Source organism: Eleginops maclovinus, chromosome 23 (genome assembly GCF_036324505.1).
Source record: "Eleginops maclovinus isolate JMC-PN-2008 ecotype Puerto Natales chromosome 23, JC_Emac_rtc_rv5, whole genome shotgun sequence".
In the NCBI taxonomy this organism is placed as follows: domain Eukaryota; kingdom Metazoa; phylum Chordata; class Actinopteri; order Perciformes; family Eleginopidae; genus Eleginops; species Eleginops maclovinus.
The window spans coordinates 6,685,605-6,703,700 of NC_086371.1; the positions used below are offsets into that span (position 1 = coordinate 6,685,605).

Genomic DNA, 18,096 nt, shown 5'->3' on the forward strand with positions numbered 1-18,096 from the left:
TAAAGTAAGAAGTTTACAAACCAGGTAGGAGTGGCAGTGGAACAGGCAAAGTTGTAGTTGCTTGCTGTTTTGGATCATGGGCATGGACTTTGGACAGTAGGTTGAAGACTGCTACATCAATAATGAGATTCAGAAAAGGTCCGTGTTGGTGCCTCAGCCAGAGGGCTTACCCAGGCTTATCTGCAAGCTGTACCACGTAAGACGAGAAAGTGAGAGTAAGAGATACAGAGAGAGGGATATTTTAGTATACACTTGCTTTTCATAGTAAACACTGATGCGCATTGGAGGCAGGTGACATAGAAAGAGCAGTAAGAAGATTAGCCGTATTTATTTTGTTCATTGATTCGTGTTTTTTGCATCCACCTGAAAATGCTAACCTATATTTTCCAACGTGGGAGGACGTGGTTGAGAAGTTTTCTGTCATGCTTTCATTTAATGGAGATAATGCAGACCCATTTTGCTGTTCTTCTGTTTTTACACTTCCAGCCTTTTTTTTGGCAAACTTTTCCATGTCAGTTAAGGGTGCAATATTATTTTTGACTTTTGACAAGCAGCTCAGTAATGTGTTCCACAGTTCTGGTGACTTTTAAATGCTGATGGAAAACAATCAACACAGAAAAAAATATGACATATCATTTATTAGCATGTGTGTGGACCTGAATGGTACTTCACTTTGGCAAAATTGTCCCTGTCCATATCACACTTCAGGTATGAAATGCCAGCCAATAACCTATTCCATTTGATTTCGGCCATCTGCTGTCAATCATGACAGTAAATCAAATTATTTGTTATGTCATTGGACTCTCATGATAGAAACATGTTTGCTTGGAAAGCACATTAATAGTGACATGAAAGTCCTCCTGTGGGCAAGACTTCAATACGTATGTATTTTTAAATCACCTCTGTGCTTTCCTCTCAACCAGTCACCGTGTTGACATACACATTACAGTTTGATATCTATATATCTAATCTAATAACATTTTTTAACAGGTTTAGTGCTTTTACTAAAACCGCAGTATACATCATCCATTATTTTGTGATGCAATCAAGTGCAGAATAAAAAGGTAATTACTAGAGATTTTTACTTTACAAAACGTCAACTGGCAACAATGAGTCTTACCAAATTAAAAAGTTACATTTATTCATGGGTGTATTTTGTAGAAAAGTATTTAGAGAAGATATGGCAGTTGTCCATTCATTAAGAATCATTAAAAGAAAAACAAATGTTTTTACATCAGTCAACTCCCCTACAGCCCCTAGTGACAACCAGGGAGGATGCAGGTTGTATGCCATTGTTGTATGTTGTCCTTTTAGATTGCTTTTCTCAGAAAAAAGGCAAATAAAAAAATAAAAGAAATAATGGACTTCCTTGACAACATCCTAGTGTTATATGGATAATTCCCAAACTCATCTTCTTTCTGGTTTTAGATTAAACGTTATGACATTGTTGACACAACTCCCTGGAGGAGACGTACATGATGGATGGAAAACAGTCTGCAAGTGACCCTGCCAAAGGCACTTCAACATTTGGCTCAGAGCTTTGGTGACAAGGTGTTGATAAGATGAAAGCTTGCCTTGATATTATCAAGGTCAGCATCCTCTTATCAAGACCAAGTGAAAATAAAACCCATGTTGTTAAAATACTCTGCAAGTCCTCTTATACGTAGTTGTCCATGTTGCATAAATGACTGACAGGTTAAATTGTGCACTTGCTGCAGGGTACTTAATAGATGAATGTGTAAGGAGTTACTGATACAAGTTATCTAACAACCGTTGTTGGACTGTGAAGTCCAGGCTTAGCAAGATAATTGGCTTCAGTAATGTTACGTATTCATACTAGGGTGGAAACCGCATGTATTGTCATTCAGCGCTGAAGACATGACAAATTGAATATGCCATGAACAGTCCCTCAGTAAATACATGTGGGGATATGAGATACTGTATGTGTGGGAGGATTTCTCAGAAACGTTTCTGAATTTTATTTAGTCTCTAATTGTTCTTCACGTTGTTTGTTTTTGTGCTATACCTCTGGGCTAGTAATCACTGTGTGTACACACGATGATAACAGAAATGCTAGCAATTTGTTTAGGTGGCTAATTGTTTAATTGTACGGCTGCTACTGCACATGTATTGTCCTTGTTTATATGCAGTGTACTCCTCTCTTGTTGGCTATTTTTGTCTTCCTCTTCACTCACTCTTGACAGTTGGCCAGCATCAACTACTGAACTAATTCCACTTAACACAAAAGTGACAGCCAAAGAGAGATGCAAAACATTGTTCACTCTAACAAATAGTAATGAGAGAACGAGGATAAAGGAGATTAGGTTGCCTCTTGGCCCAGTGCTCCTTTCCATGACCCTGCTCCTTTTCTTCATATCTATTTAATTTGACATATTTATCATACGATTGTTTGTTTCTCTGAGGAGTATGGGCGATGAACCCCTCTGTCTGACATGGCTAGCAAAGACAAGGCAATTGTCAATAGCATGAGCTAGAGATGTGCATATGTATGTATGTGTATATCAGAGGGAAGGAGAGGAGGAGAGAGAAAACGAAAGGGAGGGGAGGTGCAGTGAGAAGCAGGGAGGGGGCTTGTGGGAGGGTGAGAGAGGGAGAGAGAGAGACAGAGCGAGAGAACAAGCGGCTCGCCTCATTCCGCTGCTTTCTCAGCATCCATTCTGTGAGACCGTATTCTGGAGAGGAGAGACCTACCTAACAGGCAAATTGGAGAAGGAAAAAAGGGGGAAAATCCATTGAAGAGGGAGGATATCGAGGAAAATAACCCATAATCAGGTGTCTTTGGCATCGAGTTTCACCTCCTAGAGCTTTGGGAGAGGTGTCTGAAAGTTTCCATCCGGGGGGGACACCCTCCCCTTGTTGTGAGGATGAACAGCGGATGCTGAATTTCATTCCTGAAGGCAGCAGGAGATCTGTGAATACCGGCTGGATTCACTTGCGTTGGAGCTGGTAGTGCGCACCAGAAGAGATCCTACAGTGCCTCTTTCTCTCTCACACGCACATTTTCCAGAAGAATACATATCATTATTTCACCGTGACCAGGTGGAATATCAGGGGAAACCAACCCAACAGAATATCTTCTGAACCTGGGAAGTAAAGGAACGGATTATTTGCAGAGTCAATGAAGGACATCCTGTTCATAAAAGTAAGTTCTAATAAAGAAAGGCTTTGAATTGGGTTCTGATTCTGAGAGACTTGGAGGATATTTGCCCTTTTATCTTTTGTTTTGGAGCAGCACCGAGCTTCAAACAGCTTATCTTGTGGACTATAAGGTTCTGGATGGTATTTCAAGGTAAGGGCACATCCACAAGCTCTTGTATATTAATAGCACCCTTCAGGTTTTTTGAGGAAAGGGCATATTAGAGATCTGAAAGATACAGTTGAGTGGGAAAGAGAGAAAGGTAGATGGAAATGGTGCATGAATGTAGCCAGTTTCATAAAAAGTTGGGATAAATATCATCATACATTACCAAGCTTCAAGGCTTATGGAGAACATGAACGTTAATTCTAATTTGTATGGGTTTCTCTGAAAGGCTACTTCCACATGCAGAAGATAATGTTTCTATCTGTATCTGCATACTCATGCATGTGTGTTTACTGAGAGGGGAGATGCCTGTCTGCAAAGCAATTCATCTCTCTGCTTCCCTGCTACATAGCGGTTATCACCAGGGGAGGCAGCTAGTGGAAGGGGCATAATTGTGCTGGATGTTTGTCTTCTTCTTTGCAACCGCAAGTATTTCCGAGCTCAGGGAATTACTTCCATACAGGAGCCACATTTTATTCATAATGGTTAGTGTCTTTCTGCATTTTGAAGGCTGCTCCTTTATCTCTGCTCACAGAGAACCAATTGTGTCCAGTATTACACTATCTCAGACACCCTACATTATACCTTCGCCCTCACTTTCTATGTTCCAGTAAGTGTGTCTGTGATTGTGGTACAGCAATGCATCTCTTTACCTGTTTTATTGCTTATGGTTATTGATCTTTTTTTTCTTCTTTGCCAAGTTCCCTTTCCGATGGAATGCAAATACAGGAGAAAGTGTTCAGACTTAGACAGAATGATCAAGGTATCATATTTGTGTTCGTTTTTCTTTTTGGGAAGTGTGAATCTGCTGCCCTCTTGACCAATAACAGACAAGTGCAAGTCTACCTCCTTTTGTAAAGCAACGGTTTAAATATTTGTGATTGCATCAGCATCCTGTTGGTTCCCTGAAATATTTAAAACAGCTGAGCCGTCAATAGCCTGTCTAAGCTGTCACTGCCCAACTTTGGCCTGGCCTCATGCTTATAATGTAACATGCAATACAGTGACCATTGCATGCCTTTGCCTCTGGATATAAAATGTTCAAAAGAAGTGTCTCTGCTCTTGCAAAACATCCACTGGGGGGAAGTGGAGCCTGATGGAAAGTTGATGACAGCTCCTTTGTGTCTGCCGTTGACTGTTGGCTCAAATGGCCAATTGTTCTCCTGAATATAAAGCTTGATTGCAAGAAGCTTCTCACACACACAGTGTATTGATGTCACAGCATGCAAGAGGGCTAGTGTATAATTGCTTCTTCTTGAAAGAGATCCAAACGTATTATCTGCTGTGCCTGCTGTATTCATTTAATATTATAAGCTACATCTACACAATGTATACGTCAAACATGCGTGTGTACGTGTGTAAGAGAGCGTTTTGGAGGACGAGAGTTTCTGAGTGTATCTGGTATCTGCGTGGGTGTGTATTTGTCCAGAGCTCTGTGCTTCATCCCTTTTGATGTTTTATTGAGTGTTAACCATGGCAGGGCTGACGCATTGCCTCTGATATGGACTAGCATGGTTAAAGGAGAGCACTAAGACCGACTTTGCACTTCCTTGTATTTCCTTTAACTGTGAATTAGCGATGCTGTGTCTTGAACCGCCTCTTTCAGCCCTTTGGATTTGGTATATGATTTGGTCACACACTGTGTATGTGCGTCAGTGTGGCTGCTTGTACACGTCTGTGTAGAGGCAGATAGGATATGTGTGCTGTGTGCATACGTACAGTGTATGCTCAGGTGAGTGTCTGTCTGTGTGTGTATAATCCCCTTCTCTCTGTGCGTTACGGGGTTTATACAGATTGGAGTCTCTCTATCAGCCATTTCTGATGTTGGCAAACGAGTGAAACAAGAGGCCCTTTATTTTCAGTGATATAATGCATCCTCTGAATCACTGAATGGACGGAACTGTGGGAAGGAGTTCTCTTTACTACCTCGTCATTATTCAATGCATTAACACCATGTTCACATGGGGGAAACATCTGAGGAAACAACTTGAGGCTGGGCTTTTGATTTATCGCTGCATAATCTGGCACTTAACTTCTTCTATGATAAGTATCACAAATAATTTGCAATCATCAGCCTTCTGGGTTAGTATCGGCAACATGTCATTGAAATAAAGAACAGGCAAATCAGGCCTCATATTTCAAAAATTGTCTCTAATATGAATATTCTATGAGCATCACAAATGTATATCGCTTATTTAAACATGCCATACATTATCATGTGATTAGCATTAAGGCAGTGAATTACTTTTACAAAATTACAGCCTGTAGAATAAAACTATGTAAGAAGGTATTGCATTGCATTGCATTGTCTGTAACTGTAAATGGAAACAGAATTAGTTAATCTCTTGATCGTAGTCATTTTTGTTGTTGAAACAAAAAAGAATGAACAGCTGATTTTATTTAAATATGTTCAAACGGATAAAAGGTTTTATATGGTCAGTATCAACCTCCTTCCCCTTTTAAAAGTAAAAGTGATATTAAGTTTGAGTTGGTTAATATTTGCAAATTCCATGAAAAACTACCTTTGGCTCTCGATAGAGAATAATTATGACCTGTACACAAAAATAAATGGCAGGGATGAAACTAATTGCAGGTTTAATATTTAAAGCTGTAAAATTGAAACTGAGATAGCAATTAGATTGAATTTGTTCCAGAGTTTCACGGATCGTTTGCACAGCCATGCAAAACCTTTTCCCGTTCAATTTGTAAACTGCTCCAGAATTTTGTATTTATCTTAGAATTATTTTCTAAACTGTAACATATTTGTATACACAGGTAAACCACTCCATCTTGTCAGAGGATAGATTTATAAAGAGCCCTGTCAAAAACAAGAACTGTACCCAGAAGCAGAATAACATATTTTTAGCCTGTCCATTAAGGACACAAAAAATCAATGATCCTAGACCGAAACGCTGGTTTCAAATGTACATGTTTCCCTCCATGACCTTTTGGATACAGTTGTGAATTTGTACTTTGTAAATATCAAATTCTAACTTGATCAATAAAAGTGTCTCATAGATGTTATGAAACAATGTGTTTTAGCAGTTTGTTTATATAATTCTTTGATTTGAACTTAATGTATAAGGTAATTTACCCACTTAAAAGTCATGTTTAAAGGATATGGATAATATAATTACTTTTAAATTTAAATACACACACACACACACACACATTCAGTTTAAGGGTTAATACATGTTTGATATTTGCTGTCACAACAGTATAATCTAGTCCTGCTACCTCTTAAGGGACACACATCTGTAGCAGATACCACCAGCTGGCTGAGACCAACAGAGGAACCCGACTTTAAAAGGGAGTTTGGTCAACTGGAGACCAAGCTGTGAACGGATGTGGCTGATCCGCTGTCAGCCCCTTTGAATCCCTGATGAGGCGAAACACAATATGCCTCAACAGCTGGGTCATTTATGGAATATGCTTACTCATCGTGGTCGACAGCCGCTAAGGAGGAAGAAATAATTACATTTTAATAGAGAATATGCTTCAGAAAAATATTATTGTATATCAATCTTAATTTCTCATAAAAATATCAGACTTAAAAAAGTAGCAGGAGCAAGAGCTATGGGAAAACATGACGAGCACTATGCTCAATATGATGTTGTTATTGACGGTTTTAATACAAATCATTGGCCGAGTGTATTAAGTAGAACTGACTTCAATGAATGTTTGATGATAAGGTGTGTCACTGTGCACATTTACATTACACCATTTGAGGCAGTATCACTGAAAGAAACCTGAACTGAGATTAAAAAAAGAAGTAGCCCCAGACTCCTCTTCACACAATAGAAACATGCTTGGCAGAAGAGTTAAGGAAAAGGAACACAGTGGATCTGTGTCGGTTGAAGATGTGACGGGCTCAGTGACTGCTGTTGGCGGTGTACCCCTTTAGGGATATAGTAACCAGGAAGAGGCCGTCTGGGGCATGAGGATTGATCTACAAACGGCTCCCTTTGACAGTGACCTTGCTGTCTGCGTCACTTTGCAGCTTGACCTTCCTGGGCAAGCTGCCGAGGGCACGTCGTATCACCTTTTTGGAAAAGTCCCTTTCTGTTTGTGTTGGCATTACGAAGGGCCAGGGGTGACGTAGCTGGCTAAGAATAGGGGTCAGGGGATGTCTCACTGTATGGCAGTTGTGAGAAGAGAGGAAAAGGTGAACATAACTTATTGGGCTATTGCCCTGGGGGAAAAAAGGCTTGATATCACCTTGGTCTTCATCCCCATGTTAATTTCTATACAAGTATTGTTTACCCTATGTCTAGCAGTTGCATTGCTCAGAGTACAAGCATACAACCTGCAAACAACCTGGTTTTGAGAATAGGTACAGTATCATAAAACACAGTATTGCGTTACATTCTGTATACAACATATGTCTATTTTAGGAAAACAAATCCTGGATTGTAATAGGAGATCTTGTTGTAGCAGTGGTAAATGTTGCCACCATAGATTTTCTCCACCACCCTACTGTGAATTTGCTGAAATCCATTTGATTTGATTTCTCTTTTTGTCCTAATGGACGAGTAACGTATGTGTCATGTACTATACTATCCTTGGTCATTATGTTTTACAAAGCCTCTTTGCACTATGAAAAGGGACCTTTGTGCTATGCACATTTTTCCATACTTTGTCATTCTGCCAGTATCTACCCAATAAATCATTATAGCCACAAACACAGCCAAACCACTCTTGTGTCATTACTGACCTGTCCAGTTCTTTTAAAACTAATTAAAGATCATTAAATATTCACACAGTAAAATAACCTGCCTATATCCTAATAGCAAGGAAAGATTGATACTGGTTCTTTTTTCAGCAAGGCCAATGTTGGAGCCATCCATTTTGTATTTTGCCTCCATCAGCCACTTTAGGATGTCCTTACAGCGACTTTGCCACCTTCATCCTTCCTCTGCAGCCTCAGTTTCAGCCGTGAAGCAGGGTATTTAGAGTATTGACCGCGTTGCTCTTTAGACGATAACAGAAATGCTGTGTCTTTTTTTTGTTGATCAAGGTGAGGGGCTGCTTACATATTCAACTCTTTGTTGTGTGCATGTTTCTCTTAAGCTCTTTATAAAGTCCCGATCAAAGGATGGGTATTAGTAGAAGGTAAGAGCAATGACTTATGCATCGTGTTCTTCAGTGTACAATTGAGGTTTTCCAAGATTCATTATAAATCATAAATGTGTGCATGGATTTGACTAGTGCAAACTTTATTTTCAAGTTTTCTATTATGGTTAAATATCACACAGTTTAAAATGAATCACTGAGCTGTGAGCTGCCGGCTGGTGACCAGAAAGGTTAGGTCATCACATACAATACCCCCTCTAATGCTTCACAGGTGGATCCGGATATGTCAGTGTCGTCTTTTTTGTTGCAACAATAGTGAAAATGTCAGTACACAGGATAACTCTTCTGCCTCTGAGGGGACTATAGACTCTCCAAAAGCACTTGTGTCTCTTACATTGGACAAGCTACCATAACCCAGTTTCTGCCACACTAAGACAGGCTCTCTACAGGATACGGGACCTGCACTTGTTAGTGCATGTCACTGATCCGGGCTTCCTTTGGGCTTACAGCTGGTGTGGACCAAAATACAGCTCAGATGTTTGCTAGTTACATATCTTTTAAGGGAATCTGTGGGGAAAGCTAAGAACACATACAGCCTTTAAAACCTGATCAAAAGCAGGAGACTGTTGTTTTGGGACTTTGGAAATGTCTCAGCTCCCGAGGTGTTAGGTTCATACCGTGTTATTTCAGGTATTTTAGACGAGTTTTCAGCTCCTGGTGAGAGAAAAGTCCATTATATGTTTCAATCTATAAGCTCTGTTAAAGAGTGAAACTAAATGTAATGGAAAATGGAGTGAATCCAGAAACGAGATATTGATTGATTAGCATAACTCTTATAATTGACAGGCTAATAGTGAGTTTCAAAGCCTACATGTCAATCTTAACAACTTTATTGATATAAAAGCAAGGCATGATGACACAACATTAATTCCAGGCACAAAACCCTTTATATTATACCTGCAGCGTTTATATTAAGATAGTGACACTTGGCTGCTATCCAGTGAGTGCAACCAACCCACTTTCAGAACAGCATCGCTGCGGAACTCCAATATACTGCAGTCCCTTCTTTATTACAGGCTGTTGCAGGAAGGACTATTCAATAATAGTAGGGGCTCTGATTCAATATTGCCCATTTAATTTATTGCATGCTTCTTCCTTATATTCCTATAATCTCAGATCGCTGTCTGTCGGGCGAGCGAGCGTATCATTAGAGCCGTTGTCATGCCGTTGCTCCTGGGCTGGGGAACATACTGAATAGATAAGGACTCCTTCTCCTCTCCCGGCTTCTTCCACCGCTCTCGTTATCGCTGCAGCTCTCTCTTTTCCTCTTCTTAGTCTTCTCAGTGTCCTACCAGAGGTTTGACTCAAGTGGAAGCTCTAGACATTTTGGATTCTGTCAGGGAGGCGATGGAGGTTCTGAAAGCAGCACATAATCTTCTGCCTGCCGCGCTCTAACTCTTGTTCGCCTTTTGGTTATGGAGGGATGTTGTCTGATGATTCAGTTGTTTGTCTGGAGCAAATGTGAGCTTGTGTGTGTGTGTGACAATGAGACAATGTGTTTGCTGGTTTATAGATGGCTATTTAGTCGATGGAGAGCACAAAAACTGATACAATAGAAAGACAAAGTCTGCTTGGATGAATGACAAATGTGCATCACTTTTTCACGTCATTAGTGATTGCATAGGCCCTAGCTGGTTTTAGCTGATTACATATTAATATTCGCTAGTCCAATAATGTCATTAGCTAGTGATGTGCCATACTATCGCTTATAATGTGTCAACCCTAATATTTTAATAATTGCTGGTTCAATATTTTGTTATATGTAATGGATTGCTTTACAAGGTATTACATTTTATGAAAAATTCAGATTGGGACATTAATCAGATATTAATAAGCTTTTTCATTATGTGGCTGTTCATACAACCTTTGTTCCACCTAGATATACATTTACTTTTCCATTTTATATAAGAAAACAGCAATCTTACCGATTACATCTCAACAACCATGTAATTGGTAATGACAAACAGTGTGTTTATTCTTGAGTTAATTCCTAATCTGTCATTACAATATGACAACATAGCCTGCACACTTTGGGCTTGTTCAATGGTGATTTATCGGAATTAACTCTTCAATTCATACTGATATTTTATGTTGCTATTGATATTAAAAACATCATTATGTAATAAATGAAGAGACCACCGGTTTTTACTTCATAGGTATGTGTTTGAGTTACACGATTTCTTTCTTTTTTTTTATTGTATTCTATAAACTACTGACAGCATGTCTCTGTGTTGGAATTCAACAGACACTGGAATGGCTGCCATACATGCAAATGTGGAGTGGTCTCTTAATTCTTTTGTTTGTCAGCATGAGCTGTATATGAATTGAAATCTTGCAAAAACTATTTTTATATGTTTATTGTTTCTAAACAATTGATTTAAATAGATTTGAGGACCTCATGAACATTGTCATTTATAATTTAAGACAAGTATGAAAAGGCACGGATGCAGAACAGTGATAGGGTATATGATCAAACAGCAACCTCGTCAAAAACATAAATATTAAATATGTGCTCTGTAGGCAGTCGTTGATGGAGTATCTCATATTGGCATAATCAGCTGACCCAATCCACTAAAAAAATATGAAAATATATACATATATATCCACTCAAAGCATTGCAAGCAGTCCTGTATACATAAAATATAAATGTCTTCACAGGCCTTAGTGAACAAAATTGTGGATGACAGGCCCTCAGCAACGAACTCTCTCCTGCCACCCTTATAAAAAGCAAAAGGCAAGAGAGAGTAAATGTACATGTCCTCAGAAATTCTCTAAACACATAGTTCAGATGCTGTCCGCCTGCCACATTAGATATTGCAGGGACTGCATAGCCCACTCTAGTTTGATAAGCCGGGAATTAAAACTCCATATTTTAAAATTGACCTTTACTTCCAAGTGCACAAGCACCACTGCCATTGTTAACATGTGTAAATCCTAGCCTTGGAAGCCGACATGGTCACTGTGAATTATAAATCAATGAACATGTATTAGTGTAAAATCCTCCAGCACTTGGGGCTTTGCTTGCGATGGAAGAATGAATAGAAGGGAAACAGGGGAACCTCGGGGGATGTTAGGCTGTCCAACTCTGGGTCTGCTGGTCACAGCCTGGAGCACATCCATACAGATACACAGACAGGGCTTATTTATTATTGGCTCAGTAGGAAAGCATGCATTTCTGTGTGAGTGTGCTTTGATTTAGCTATTCAGCAAAGAAAAAGGCACTGTTGCATGATCCATACCATTGACATAAAGATCCACAGCCATTTGGTTCCTTTTTGTAACATAAGTGATTCTACTAGCTTAAAATATTTACATTTAATATCAAAAGGATTACCATCCGCATGATCATATGGCTATTTGTCAGGTCATCACAGGAGGGACTTGCCTGGTTTAACCGACATTGGAAAGATCTCAAGCTCCTGAAAATCAGAGTAGAGAAACGATAAAAGAGACAAAGACATCACAGTCCTGGACAGTGGCCTGTTGCTCAGAGAGGTTATCCGTTTGATTTGCAATGCTAATACTATTCTGAAATTAGTGCTTAGCAACAAAGATACCACCTCTGCCAAGAAAAGGGAAAAGGGATGTTTTAACTTTGAGCTTTGCATTTGATGGACTATTTAATCAAAGAGCAAGGGAATTATTTGTGGAAAAACTCTTTGGCGAGGACGTGACCCACATGTTTGTATCATGTTGTTGTTCATGGTTCTTGAACAACCATAATGCGTTGGAACCTCTCTGTCAATAAAGCAGAGGACATAGTGCAGGAGACAGTAAGTAAGATGCACTGAATGATGGGTAACCTGTCACCACATACATTCATTTAGCTGGTTTTCTCCACAGAAAGCTGAAGTCTGTACTGCAAACCTGCTTTGAAATAGACCACATGTAGGTTTACAGTTAAATGGCATTAATATATGTTACCTCATTTCAAAATGTAGTTTTTTCTTGAGGCAATATTTAGTTTTATCTTCAGTAATAAACTTTATTAGTATGTGCTACCCTCTGTCGTGAAGAGGTAGGGCTATGACGATGTTCAACTTATTTAAGATGTGTGTCGCCTGAAGGTTTCCCACAAACCCAACACACACATATACACATATGCATAAACACTTCACAGAAATATGAATCATTTAGATGCTTTGAACATGTTAAAATGCATTATTTCTAAATGCACTCAACAGAAGGTAATGGGTTTATCGTACATGACTGCACCCGGAAGCTTGTTCACATGTTTGTGGTCCTTTAGAACGAGAAACAGCTTAGCTTCTTTCAGCTAATTAGCAACTTAACGAACTGAGACACTACACATGCCAAATCTAAATCAACACATTTATTGTTTTATCTTATGTAATTTATGTTGATATGCGGAAAAAACCAATACGTAAACGTTCCACATGAAGTAAACTCAGAGCCAGATTGCAGTTGATGATCACATAGTTACATATTTTCCCTGCAGGAAGAAAATAATTGAACCTAATAGTGGTAGTGGTAATGATCGGCTCATTCAGGGATTGAAAGGTTGTTAAAATAACTTTATGTGCCCCAAATAATGATGACAGGGCAGCTTGTATACAGTGGGGTTGAGGAGTCCATTATCTTGACAATTACGCTTCTATTAGGAGATGAAAGCCTTTACCACACTGTTTGTGGCCACTGCCTTTGGTCCTCCTCAGGGCTGCCCGTATACTCAGCGACCTCTTCCGGTGCAACACCCATCTAATCCCATTACTGTTTGTGACTCACTACTTTCAACTGTCGAGAGAAAAAAGAAAAAAGTGCATACATAATGTATTCCTTGGGTGTATCCACCCCCAGATCAATGGCAATACAAAGACCATCTACAAAGAGGGTTGGCTGAAGGCCATATTTGATCACTTCCACTCCGCACGATCACTGCTCCCTTTTTTTGTCAGCCCGCTGAGACTCAATTATTTCCAAGTGTTTGTAAGCTATTGTTGAAAGAACACGAAGTGAATATTTAAAGTTGGTGAGGGGAAGAAAAATCTTTGATGAGACATGAAAACAGCAGATGGATGGTAATAGTGAACTGTTAAACAGAAAGAGAGGAGGAGAAGGAGAAAGAGGAGAAAAGAAAATCATGAGATGCAGCTTCCCATTCCTCTTAGGGATAGTGGAGGAAGAGATGCATGACAGCAGACTAGCTTGTGTTGTGTTCATACAATGTGACGGATAAAAAGTACAAAATTACAGAGCTCTTGATCAATTGAAAGCAACAGATAGCAGTTCAAATAACTAACTGAAAAGTAACTGGAGTATGACAGATGGACTCTCTTAACTTCGGAGAGCATAAACAGTATTGGGCGATTGAATCTACATGGTGAACGGAACGTTTACAAAATAAAATGTCACTGCTGTAAAGGAATGAAACTCCAATCTGCAGAAATCTCCAAATGATGTAAAGAGTCATACATTAATCAACCTCAGATCCAGTCTGAGTATTTAGCCTATAGGGGGAACCGGCACTTTTTCTAGGTTTCCTTTTTAGTCAGCAGATATTCCGACGAACACTTCCTCTTTGTGCTGGTGATATCTTACGGTCCTATAAGCTATTGAGATGGGAAAAAGGAAGTTGGAGTTGAAAGACAATTAGAAACTACATGGCTTCCAATTGTTTATAGAACTTATTAATGAAGACACTGAAGAAGTTGATGTGCAGCGTTATGGTTTAAGCATGTGACAAAACACTTTATACTACCAAGGCACAGATTTATTGTTCCATTTCCTGCCGGCTGGGCTCGTAGCCCACTATTTTCATTAAAAAATTAATCTATTTCCCAGAGTGTTTTTTTTTTCATGTCCTACAGTGTGGAATCGTCACTACTTCAGGACGAATTCATGGTACATCTGATTGGCACTGTGCCACCTCTATGGCTGCGCCTCGTGTAATGAGTGTTTGTGTGAAGGGCGAGGCACACACTAAAATTAGATCAAAGGTCTGCACTCGATAGGCATCAAACGGTGGACTGAAGTCATGCTCCAGCACGGGCGGTGCCATGCCTATTCAGCTACTCGGATGTCATACCACTGGTAATGACTGGATCTGGTCTTTTTGATGTGCCCTTCCCAAATGAGAACATCTTGGTTTCATCCGTCCGATGTGCATTCCAGACAATATTTGAGGGATTAAAACTGTGTTGCTAATCACCAAACTGTTGCCGTGGGACTCTGCAATCATCGATCAGTGTTCTTTGTATGCTGGAAAGGACAAAGACTCCACCTGGCACAAGAGTCCTTAGTCACACTCGAGTTTTTTTTAGCTTGCATTACCTCCACCTACGATCTGTCATACCAAGATTCTGCTGGGCAGTGCTAGCCTTACATTTTTATATTTAACCTGAAAAGTGCAGTGATCTTTGCACACAGAACAAGAAGGGATCTAAAGCACCTCCACCATGAATATGTTAAGCACTTTCAGAGTTCTGTTTGGTATGAGATATCCTCACAAAATGTACTCCGTTCCCAGGATGACATTTCAATATCTAAGACCTTTGTTCACCTTTTAGTCTAAGGTCCATACATATTATATTAGTGGAGGCTATGACCAATCACCTTCCGGACCTTCCAATCTTTAATTGGCTCCCAAAATATTGTTTACACATATGACTGATGGAGCAAATTTGTTCCATTTAGTTTCATATTGCCCTTCTTACTGGGACATATTGTGTAATATGAGATGACTCAAAGTCGGCAGGTCACATTTGAAACATTTAAATAAGCCTTTTTCAGAGGTTGGTTGCTAAAGATGACCAATAACAAAATGACTTACTAAATGCCTGCTCTGCATTTGATAACATTTGCAAAAAAATCTGTCTGAAATTGAATTTCACAGCCAAAACTCCACTTTGTTTAGAATATGATTATTATTAATTCAGTTGGTCATCTACTTGATTTACAGCTTACTTTCTCTGACAAAGCAATCTGTATATTTATTGAAAATGTGGCACTGATTGTCAGTTAATACTCGAGCGGCTGCCTCCTATCATCCGAAATATTATTGCAAAAGTCTGTGTCTGGCAGAAAGCGTCTCCTCTTGTCACGGCTGTCTGATTAAGACGAGTTAACACCTTAGAAATGGAGTCACCCTTTCCGCATGTTGTATTGCCAGTGTGTCATGTGATCCACACTCACCGCCCACGTATGATTGGAACATCTATTTTTAATCCTCCTAAAATGGAAAATGTGAATATGATATTATTAGGAAGTCTTCTATGTACTTATCATTAGCTGAAGCAAGCTGAACAAATTAACAAAAGGGAGGAAAAGGGAGCTTGCTGAGAAATGGGGAAAAGGTAGAGTTTTTTTTTTTCCCCCTCCTGTTTCTTTTATCGCATCACACGCATTGAGAAAAAGCCTCTAATCCTGAGTGTACACAGTAAACTCCGGGTAAATTGTAGAGCTTCACAATTTTTGGGAAAATGTTCAAAACTCATCCTTGTTGACACTGAGCTCAGGTAACCTTATGGGTACTTCTTTGATGAGAGAGCGGATTGAACTTTCATTAGATTTTAAGTAGGTCACTGTCTGTGCAGGAGCAGGATAAAGTAGATTATATGCCTGCTTGTAAGAAGTACACCTGGGAGACAGGGCTTGGCCTTGGATGTAGAACACAAGCTTTCATATTTTAGACATTAATGTAGGCCAGTGTTACCACCTGAGTTTCATATTTTTTCCAAACACTCAATGACCGGTGAGACTGTAACTTGATATTGACAAATCATTTTTTAATGAAAGGAGTCCTACCCAAATGATTACTTTCTAGATTTGTAAAGTAATTCCCACATTTGTGAAGATGGTAAAATATGTTTGTGACAGTCTGCAATGCTATGAACAGAGTTTTGGGAGCTTATGTTTACTCTCCCGCTGTCATTTGTGCTATATCCTGCATTTTAATTCCACTTGACTGCATGACTTAAAGTCAAGTCTCTAATCTTTCCCCCTGCGATAAAATCTTCCCTTTAACATTTCTCTAACACGGGCGTACGGCAGTGTTGAAGCTTCTGCATAACAAAGACATTCAAAATATTTTCTTACTATGGATTTGCATTTCTGCTCTTATACACAGCTGCTCATCTACGCTGAGCTTCCCGTTACATAATATGAAATGCATTAAACAATGATCTGCTGCAGGTTATTCCTAGGCTTTGAAGATATTTTACAAGTGATTGTGTTTTTTGTAGAGTTGTAACTCTTCTAGGAGGCTGGAGGAGCGTAATTACCAAACTTTTTGAGTTTGATTTCTGGTATATTCTACGGGCAGAGGCTGGTATGTTCACACATAGATGAATGTATTTATTGGCTATTAAAGCATGTGAACATGTTCTACAAAAAACACAAATTCCATGTATGAACCTTCAATGTTCCCTTCAAAATGACCTACTTTGGTCCGATAAATCACTCCTTGTTTATTATGGTTTCCACATCCTCCACCGCCTTGCATTGAGATGGTAAGAAAAATGCAGCTTTTATCCTTTTGATTTATACAAAAAACTAAGAATCTTAGGTTCCATGTTTGGTCATCAATTGTGCCATTACCATGACTGATGTTTTTAGTTTTTTGAAGTGAAACATTTCAATATCTATATTAATATATTTATCAGAATCAGAAACCATTTATGTGTTCCTTAATGGGGAAATCTACATTAGAACAGAGTGCAGATAGTGAGGGGAAAAACATGACTAGGTATGTACACGTTATTAAAACACAATAAATGAAAAACTAAATAGCAGATATGTACACCATGTCTGAATATTGGTATATTAAAAACATAACTTTAAGTAGTCCCTTCATGTGTGTTGGTATTTACTCACTCCTATAAGATTACAAGAAGCTTGAGCTTTTGATCCTCAGTCTGTTGCAGTACAAATATATATATATATGTTTTTTGACGGGAAGTCTTCATCTTATTTAAACTGCATATCATTACACTGTTGGAGGGAAACATCCCATCATAACACAGAAAGCAATAAGGCAGGGGTCTGAGCACAGGATGTTCTTGCTGTCAGGTTACAGTTGGAGTTTGCAGGCTCTGAGGTGGAGCACTGAGTGATTGCCCTTGGGTTTCAGGGGCTTACTCCCAAGATCCTTTGTGGCTTGTATTAGACTGTGTGTCAGACCCTCCAGAGTAAGAACTTTGATCTCTCCGCCGCTCTGGGAGGTGCACACATTTGTCCCGCTATGAAATTTGGGAGTAGTTTTTGGTTTCGGAAATTAGATTTTGAAAGAAATCACGCTCGTTGATAAGTGACTTCACTGTAATGGTATTGTGTAACATAAAATAGATTTTCAAATAATAATGAAGCATTAAAATAACATCATTCATTTATTACATGTGTTGATTACAACCCTAGTGGACAGGTCTCAATGTAAGTATGTTTGTATACAATACGTTGATTGATTTGATTTAGGTTACCTTGCATTTTTCGGCCAAAATATTCTTTCCTTTTTAAGGATGTTACAGCAAAACCTGTACAATATTTATAACACCTTAGAATGTAATTGGATTCCTTCTACTGAAGTGAGCAGGACTGTGTGTTGCTGTGAATGTATTGTTGCTCTGTGTGTGATTACTCTTTTGCACAGTGCAGTATTGTATCTATTTTATGAAGCCTTTTTAGAG

The 18,096-nt window shown here is 39.1% G+C and overlaps 1 protein-coding gene across 6 annotated transcripts in view; it reads left to right on the forward strand.

Annotated features, from left to right (window-relative positions):
- The window catches only part of lingo2 (leucine rich repeat and Ig domain containing 2), a 380,843-nt gene that overhangs the window by 195,074 nt on the left and 167,673 nt on the right, over positions 1-18,096 (forward strand). The window contains exon 1 of one of the 6 annotated variants that reach the window (XM_063875966.1): positions 2,674-3,310. The exons of 4 other annotated variants lie outside the window; for them this stretch is intronic. The gene's annotated coding sequence lies outside the window, so the exon portion shown is untranslated. Of the gene's footprint in view, positions 1-2,673; positions 3,311-18,096 lie in introns of those variants that run through there. One more of the 6 variants, XM_063875964.1, reaches the window with a different exon arrangement.